The sequence below is a fragment of the Nannospalax galili genome, unplaced genomic scaffold (genome assembly GCF_000622305.1).
Source record: "Nannospalax galili isolate Female #2095 unplaced genomic scaffold, S.galili_v1.0 scaffold892, whole genome shotgun sequence".
Lineage (NCBI taxonomy): Eukaryota > Metazoa > Chordata > Mammalia > Rodentia > Spalacidae > Nannospalax > Nannospalax galili.
The window spans coordinates 2,510,881-2,519,374 of record NW_008333311.1 but is presented as its reverse complement, the minus strand read 5'-3'; the positions used below and the strand labels follow the sequence as shown (position 1 = coordinate 2,519,374).

Sequence of the window (8,494 nt, the reverse complement as noted above, 5' to 3'; positions counted from 1 at the left end):
AAAGAACTGCCAGATGGAACACAATTAACTTGGCATTTTTGATAGTGCTTATATGCTGCTTTTGAAAACCTGCTTACATTTCACTGATATTTCAGTGGTAGTGTGTATTTATTTAGTCACCCTTCATCTAGTCAGAATTTAAATGTATACATTTGAAATACTTGCATGCAAGTATTTAACATTTTATTTCAGCAAATTACAGGTCCGTATTTTCATTTTATTTTTTTTCTCCTACATCATCCATGGACACGTTTTTTTGTTTGCTTGTTTGTTTTGTTTTGTTTTTGTAAACGATTACATTTCCTTTTCTAAGTCCAAAATTTTTAACTAGAAGTATCTTTAAGACCATAATTGCCAGGTTGGTGCAGAAAGCAAGAAGCTGTTCCCTCTGTGCCACATCACCAGTTCAGTGAGCACAAATTATGACTTAAAGTGTCACTCACGGCAAAAGGCCAGGAGGGACGCTCTTCCCTCTTTGCATCTGCTATACATCTTGTTTGCAAGCTTGTTTTTCTCTGAAAAATGTGACCAAGCTAGCAATAGGCTAGGACTTTCCCTGTAATACTAAAGGGCCAGGCAGAAATGCATATAATGACTCATAAAAAGCCTATGACAAACAGGTAACTATAGAGAAAAGAGTTCAATCACACTTAGTGAAGAAAAAAATTATTCAAGTAGGCCACCAACCAATGGCTTCTACCTAACTATTGAAACAAAAAGTTCTAGATTCCATCTAGGAATGAATTCATTTTGTTTTAAAAACAAATGTGCTGTTCCTAAGGCATCCATACTGTCTACGTTTTCCACTTTAATTCAATTTTTTTCTTTCCAAAATATAGACAATTAATATTTAAATCATTTCTTTTATTTTTGTTTTCTCCCCTAAGATGGGTAATGTGCCAATGTATAACAAGGTTTGAGGGCGGCACATGTCACACAGGTACGTAAACACCCAATCATCACCTTATGAACCAAAAAAAGGGTCTAAATCATTTCTTATACAGATCTCAAAGTATGTAAGCTACATATTTCTGTTTTTGCATTTGTAAGTTGTTACAGCTAATATTATATCACTAAGGTTACTATCTATATTTGAAATAAATCATTATGAGAAAGTGAAGCATTAACAGTTGATGGTTTCATTTGTGCTTTTCTGTGCTCTTAACATCAGCTTTATCAGAAATCTGTGTTGCATCTCTGTAAAAGTCTGGAAATAGAAAAAAATAAACCTTTTCTAAATCCTCTTTAAAAAAAAAAATGCTTTGAAGGCTGCCTGTGATTAGCAAAGCACGAAGCCAATCAAACAGAGGAAGAAATAGAGAAAGAACAAAGGAAATGAATAGAGGTCCTGCAAAAACAGGTAGCAAGGATGCTGGGGTGAGCTCAGTGTCAGTGTCTGTGGAGCATGAAGAACACGAGTATGCAGAGGAAATGCCCATGCTGGGACTGACAACATGGGAGGAGCCTAAATGCAGGAGCAATTCTTCTGACCTGTAAATATGATTGAAGAAAGGTCTCTGGGCTCTGTCCTTTCCCTGAAACTCAGACTTCCTAGTGCCCTGTGTGATGAGTTCTAAGAGTTGATCAGCCTACAAAGGAAACTTGTAATAGACCAGCATCCCATTGACTTAATACTTAATAATCCTAGGGCCAAAACTAGTAAGACCTCCTAAACTATATATCTAAAGGCATATTCTCAAGTAAGCTTCTAGTAATAGTGACACAATTTTCTTTTCTACGACTTAGTTTTCACTTAGGTTCTAACTTGGATTGGCAGAGACTTCTTTGTTGGGTTCTTTCAGGACTTACCAGGAGTTTAATTGTCTTGTCTGCCTCAGGGACCACTCCATGCATGTTCCTAGAGTCTAGTTCCTTCATAACAGGGATGAATGTGGCCTCTCTGCAGAGCCTTGGCAACACTCCACCAAACAAGATGGGATTCAAGATCCAAAGGTGTTATTATTAATGAGAATATTAGCTATTAGATTTTCTTTTTTAGTTTTTTTTTTATGTTCTGAGACAGAGCCTCATATAACCAATGCTGGCATTAAACTCAATATGCAGTTGAGAAAGATCTTGAGCTCTTGATCCTCATGCCTTCACCTCTCAAGTGCAGCCATTGAGCCCAGCAGATAGTAAGTACTTTTACAAATAGAATCACAAAGAAAAAAGAGGGCACGTAATGACAGAAGGAAAAAAAATACTATTTACAAGGACTCTAATCTTTTCTATTTTTATTTTTCTCATATATGCTGCAGTCACCACCAGTGGCGGCCACTCCTCCATTCTCATGGGCGTCGAGGCTGCTCCTCCACTCGCCCTGGGCCGAGGCCGCTCTTCTGCCTGCCCTGGGCTGAGGCCGTTCTTCTGCTCGCCTGGTGCTGAGGCAGCTCTTCTGCTTGCCCTGTGCTGCCTCCTGTAGTTGCCGCTTCTGCCAGGTCCCGGACTTCAGGGCTGGTGAGGAGACTGTGTCAGCGGAGCCACATTCAGACACAGGAAACCAGGTTCAGTGACACAGGTCTGCTTCAGTGCAGGAAGGCACAAGCTTAAATAGGGGTAGTGGTCCAATCACAGCACAACAAGTAGGATACCTTATTAGCATAACAGATTTAGTGTCCTATCACAGTACAGCAAGTAGGATACCTTATTAGCATAACAGACTTAGCATCCTATTAGCATAACAGACTTAACGTTCTATCACAGAATAGAGGGTAGGATGCCTCATTAGCATACTGGGTTTCAGATTACAGAGCCTGGATTCCTGGAAACCACATGACCCTGACAGTTGCAATATCACCCTAGGCTCAAGCCTGTCTCCCACAATATGCCACAATCCCTGACCAATTTACCTCTCATGTTGCCTGTTCTTTCCCTATCTGTGAACAAAAATGCCATGGAGATTAAACACTATATAAAGATAAGATGGAACAGATGGTGTGCTCAACAGTCTCCTGAAACCCAAGGACTACGGTAATCTTGACATACTGTATGTTTTTATAAAGCCAAAGCTTTGTTACATGTTTTTATAACATGAGTAGCTAATACTAGAAAATTCTGTAAGATTTAGAGGTCCATCCATGAAAACTGCTACTCTTTCATGTGAATCTGCTTGTAATTCAACATGTGTCTCACCAGGTTATCAGCTGCTGTCACCAGGACTCTCCATGCTTATTTTATTTCCAACAACAGAACATGGTCTCATGGGCCTATGAACTAAGACTCAAAGTCATAAAAATGTTTTTGGTGACATGGAATGGGCACAAAGCAGTGATGCCTTCAAGAAAAAAAAAATCTATATTTTTTCATTAATTCATTCATTAATGATTTACAAAAACTATATTTGATAAACTCTTAATCTCCCCACTTATCACCAGTGTTCACACATCTCAGATGGATGCTGGAGCTGAAGGTCTGCAACCACCAAGAAATAAATAAGAATTTAGTTGTCAGAATAAAGAGAAGAGGCAAGGAAAAGAGAAGAGGACCAGGCCACATGGCAAGAGCCAGTGAACAATAGTACAGCAAGCATGAGGGAGTGCATAATGGCTAAGCACACCATGCTGGGCATAGTTCAAAAGTGTTGTTCATGGTTTCTCTCATTTCACCCTCACAACAACCCCATGGTCATTCAATGTCATTTAATAGAAACTAGAGCTCACGCTTCAGAAACTTTCAACATTAGAAATACCTAACATTTAATTTTAATGTTGATATAATTGTGATAGAAATCACTCCATTTTCCTGAAATTTCTGTCAAGTTTTCCACATGCAAATAAATGTCTTTTATAAGTAGTTTTTGTACAGATGGAAAATGAAAGAAAAACATTGGGTGACTTGAGAGGTTGAGGTAACATAATGTAAATAAGTTCTTGGGATGCTGAAAATGTCCCTTAACAAAAATTTTGATGATAACAACAGAGTGGAGCCTTAGGGACATGACTATTAGCTCCTTGAAAATTCATAGAAATCTGTAGGGAAGCAGATGGAATGACATTTATCTTGTTTGGTGATTCAAAGATCAAAGCCAGGGTCTCATGCTTGCTACGCAAGTGGTAAGCAAGCGCTCTACCACTGAGTTGCATCTCCAGCCCCAATGTTGGACTTTTTTTTAAGATTTTAAAATTTATTTTCATTTTATGTATATGAGTGTTTTGTCTTCATGTATGCAAGTGCACCATGTGCATGCCTGGTAACCCGTGGATGCAAGAAGAGGGTGTTGGATCCCCTGGAACCGGAATTAAAGATAGGTGTTAGTCACCATGTGAGTGCTGGGAGCTGAACCTGGGTCCTCTGGAAGAGCAGTAAGTGCTTTTAACCACTGAGCAGCCTCTCTAGTGCCTAATATTTGACTCTTAAGTGGGCAAAGAAACACCCAGTAATACCTAGTGGAGTCAACATACCTAATGGAGTCTCAAATAACTGTCTATTCCAACATCCTATTAAGAACTAATAAATGGGGCTGGTGATATGGCTCAGCATTTAAGAGCACTGTCTGCTCTTCCAGAGGACCTGGTTCCCAACACCCACATGGTGGCTAACAACCATCCATAACTCCAGTTCCAGGGGATCTGATGCCCCCTCCTGGCCTCTGTGGACTTTGCACAACATGAGTAAACTTAACATACATGCAGACAATACACTCATATGTACACATAAAATTAAATAAATAAAAATTTTAAAAAAAGAACTGAGTTCTTTCTATATGTTGCACTGTGATAGGTTCTTTAGATGCATACTTTTATTTAATACACAAGAAACACTATGTGCTGCTAAGTCAGCCCAGTAGTAAAAGCTAAAAAATAATGGAATTGGCTCTGAATCCAAGGCTTTCAGACCCTTCTGGCAGTTCATCCAGCATCACCAACTCTAGAACCATATTTTCTTTTACCACCTGCAGCTGAAGGCTGATGCTGCAGGCTTAGTGGTCTTAAAATTCCCCTCCATTGTATATTTACCTATTTACAGCAAGGTTCCACTGCACATGAAGTCAGTATAAGGAATCCTAGTTCAAAGCAGAGTCCCCCCCGCCCCCACTACTGGTCTTGGCTATAAAAATCTCCATGAGACCAAACGTAGAGAAGAAGAAAAAGAGAAATAAAGGATTAAAATGTATAGAAAATAGAAAACAAAGGAAAGAACATGGGGATTATTATAGAAAACCAAGCAAGCCAGGGCAAGCACATACACGGGCAGCAGGCACCACTCTGGAGCAGCAAGTTCCTGGGGGCTGCCTCTGCCCCACACCATGCCTATCCCCCAGTCAAATGCTTTCTTTCCAGGCTGCATTCCCATACACTGTTGCTATTCTACAATAGTTCAGTGCAGATATTCTACTTTACAGGAACTCCTAGAGTAAATCCATACTTAACCTCATGATATTGGAATCATATAGTTTACATGTATCTCTTCTAAGTTAGTACTGGAGGTTATTCAAAAAGAAAACTTTTTTTTCCCCTTTTACTATTCACATCAATATTTCTGGCCACCAGAAGTATAGAGGTTTTTTCCCATACCAAGCAATTATCCAACTCTCTGCAAATACCCACAGGGCATTCTATAATGCAATCCAAATCTGACACTATCTGCCTAGAGTTAGCCGAGATCTGTCAGTTAAGGGCTTAGTTCACAATATTGCTCCTCCAAACTGCAGATGCCAATCACCAGTGTTGGTGCCTAGGTTACCCACAACTGCTGCCAGACTGGACTACATACTGAGGTTCTTCTGATCCTCCCTCAGATTCAACTGTTTGCTGGAATGGCTCACAGGACTCAGGGAAGCACTGTTACTAGTTTATAATTTAAGAAAGGTGATGATGAAGAAGAAAGATGAACAGACAGATGAAGAGATCTGTAGGACCAGGTTTCAGAGTCTCAAGTGCAGGAGCATTCTACCAGCACATGGAGGTGTTGGCCAACCTGAGAGCTCTCCAAAAAACCCTGTGCTTCAGGGATGTTTATTGAGACCTATTCTCTCAAACCCCTCTCCCACCACCATCCCCTATGCCCTCTTCCAATAGAGCTGCAAACTCTAATCTTGGAATGCTGGCCTGGTCTCTCTAGGGGCCAGCTTTTATCCAGGAATCCAGCAATAGTAACCTAATGAGAACCAAAGATACTGACCACCCAGGAACTTCCAAGACATTCACAAGCTCCATCAGATAATGGAGTCAAAGACCAAATGTATTTATTTATTATGTCACATTATTATATGCAAATGTAACAAAAATTGTCAGTGATTAAGTTCTGGTTTATTGTATACTTAGAAAAACTTCAAACTATTTTTTAAATATTTTGTGTTTATCAAAATTCAGTTTGCAACAAACTGGTATAGTTCTCTAAAGTTAATGAATATTATAAAAATTAATCTATATTTTATTAGCTTATACTTTACTGATAAATTCCATTTAAAGGATATTTTTACATTAAAGAATATATTTTAATTTCTTTTTACAAGGTCTTGTTTTGTTTTTGAGACAGGGTCTCCCTGTAGCTCCAGCTGTCCTGGAACTCACTACATAGACCAGGCTGACTTTGAACTCACAAAGATCTGCCTGCCACTGCCTCCCAAGTACTGGGATTAAAGGCATGTGACACCATGCCTGGCCTTACAAGGGTTTTGTTTTTTAAAAAATATTTTATTTATTATTTTTATTTTATGTTTATGCATGCATTGCCTGCATGTAGGTAACTGCACCTGTGTCGTGCAATGCTGCGGACGTCAGAAGAGGGCTTTGAATTCCCCTGGAACTGGAGTTAAGGACAGTTGTTAGCTGCCTTGTGGGTACTAGGATTCGAACCCAGCTCTTCTGTAAAAACAATCAGTGTTCTTAACCACTGAGCCATCTCTCCAGCCATGTTTTTGTTTTTTTTTTTTAAGTGTATTTTCTCCTGGTAATAGTAATTTGTGATATAATGAGCTCTCATGTATTCATGCATATAGTAGAATTTGATTTGAAACTGCCAATGGAAGAAATAACTAAATACTATAACAGAATTGACCATGACATTCTTAACTAAAATAATCATTCTGTGATTCTATAGTTAAATGAGATGTTGGCAATATATCCAGAGAAATGAAACATAATTGAGCCGTCACCTGATCAAGTGTCTGTTGTTGTTCTTTACAAAACCCAGGCTCAGATTCTTACTTCAGCCAAATAATAAGGATTCTGTACTATAGTTTATAGGTAGCTTAACAACCCTTATTGGTCCCCTTCCAATATAGAAGACAATGTTAAGAGTATGTTTATGTGGCACTTTGAATTGTTCAGATTAAGAAGAACCTATAAAACTTTAAAATAATGTTCTGTATGAGGCGGGAAAGCAGACCCTGTCAAATCCTATTGGGAGAAACAGGAATGTACTCTCCACAGGCAAAGGGTCACAGAAGGGGCAGAAATCTTACAACCTTTACCCAGAGTTCCACTTCTGCAAATTTACCCTAATGAATAACCAGATTGGTACATTGCTATTTGAGCATAAACCTTTAAAAATTATTAGACTAGACAAAAGAAAATGGCATGGAAAAATCTTCATAGTATGTTAAAGGGTTTTTGTTAATTGTTTTCTTTGGCGGGACAGGGCAGAGACAGAATCTCCCTGTAGCCCCAGCTAGCCAGCTAGCCTGAAACTTGCTATGGAGACCAGGCTGACCTTGATCTCACAGAGATTCACCTGCCTCTCTGCCTCTTGAGTGCTGGGATTAAAGGTGTGCACCACAACACCCAGTTTATGATATGTTAAATTTTAAGTTATCAAGCAAGCAGGGGTGCAGATTAGTGATAGAGCACTTGCCCACTGTACATAAGGCCCCAGATCTCATTCCCATAACACACACACACACACACACACACACACACATCTAACAGTGAGTATTGCATTATCTCATTAAAGTGTGGTGACATAACTACTGAGACAGATGATAGAGAATATAGGGGAAGATGCATAATTGAAGTAACTATAACTATAGAGATTTTAATTATTTAATGCATAGTATTCAATATAGAGTGTTTTCACATATAGCTATAGATATTAAAATATTTAATAAAGATTTTCTGAGTGATGAAATTCAGAGTGGCTTTAATGTTTGTGTCTTTCGTTTATCTGTAAATTTTCTGGATTAACATGCATTTTCTTCAGTAAATATGTAAATCTTCTTCAATAAAGTATTACTTTTTTAGCACTTAATATTTATTGGGTATTGGAATCTGAGTGAGTGTGTAGATCCTGGCCACCAACCCTTAGGCAACAAAGACTTTACTCCTCATTCCTCCAGTTTCCTGAGGAGGCGGCTCAGTGAGGTTCAGACAGCACCTGTAGTATTGCAGAGGACATATTCAGGGAACACAGAGAACAGTATCCTTGGATAGTGGTGCATGTCACAAACACATTTATTGATGCCAGATAGTACATGGTACTTAGATGAGTGTACAGTGACTTTCCATGTTCCCATGCAGTCCAACTGACAATCATCTGAGTGTACTCGGGGAGCGGG

The 8,494-nt window shown here is 39.0% G+C and overlaps 1 non-coding gene across 1 annotated transcript; it reads right to left on the bottom strand.

Annotated features, from left to right (window-relative positions):
- Window positions 1-881: 881 nt before the first annotated feature.
- LOC115069434 lies at window positions 882-984 on the bottom strand. Its single transcript, XR_003848703.1, has one exon. It is a non-coding gene; the product is annotated as a small nucleolar RNA U13 (small nucleolar RNA).
- Between the last annotated feature and the right edge of the window lie 7,510 nt (window positions 985-8,494).